At 40.6% G+C, this 712-nt stretch overlaps 1 protein-coding gene across 4 annotated transcripts in view; it reads left to right on the top strand.

Moving 5' to 3' along the window:
* LOC128251114 (zinc finger protein 239-like) overlaps positions 1-712 on the top strand; it is a 7,562-nt gene that overhangs the window by 3,574 nt on the left and 3,276 nt on the right. The gene's annotated exons all lie outside the window — the stretch shown is intronic.

Here is a 712-nt window from a genome sequence, read left to right as displayed (position 1 = left end):
TATTATTATTTTTTTTTTTTAACATCCACAGTAGTGTGCATTGAGAATTTGTCTCCCAAAGCTAGACTGTCAATCAAGAGTTCTACCATGACCTTTTTAATCATTTGAAGGAGAGCAACTAGATATGTGTATTGCTATGTAAAGTGACTATTTCAAAGGAGATGATGTTAGGTGCAGGAGTGGCTGTGTGGTAAGTAGCTTGCTTACCAAGCACATGGTTCCAGGTTCAGTCCCACTGCGTGGCATCTCGGGCAAGTGTCTTCTACTATACTCTCGGGCCAACCAAAGCCTTGTGAGTGGATTTGGTAGACGGAAACTGAAAGAAGCCTGTCGTATATATGTATGTATATATATATATATGTGTGTGTATGTTTGTGTGTGTGTGTTTGTCGCCTTAGCATTTGCTTGGCAACCAATGCTGGTGTGTTTAATGTCCCCGTCACTTAGCGGTTCGGCAAAAGAGACCGATAGAATAAGTACTAGGCTTACAAAGAAGAAGTCCCGGGGTCGATTTGCTCAAAAAGGCGGTGCTCCAGCATGGCCGCAGTCAAATAACTGAAACAAGTAAAAGAGTAAATAAGTTATTTTTTATTAAACATAACTAGTCTGGGAACCTTTTGATATCACCTCGTACACTCTGACCCTCATTACACACATCATATTCTAATGTGCTTCACAATATTTATTGTAGGGGGGCAGGTTTTTCTAGCAC

Source organism: Octopus bimaculoides, chromosome 28, assembly GCF_001194135.2.
Source record: "Octopus bimaculoides isolate UCB-OBI-ISO-001 chromosome 28, ASM119413v2, whole genome shotgun sequence".
Classification (NCBI taxonomy): domain Eukaryota; kingdom Metazoa; phylum Mollusca; class Cephalopoda; order Octopoda; family Octopodidae; genus Octopus; species Octopus bimaculoides.
This window is presented reverse-complemented; position numbering and strand designations above follow the sequence as displayed.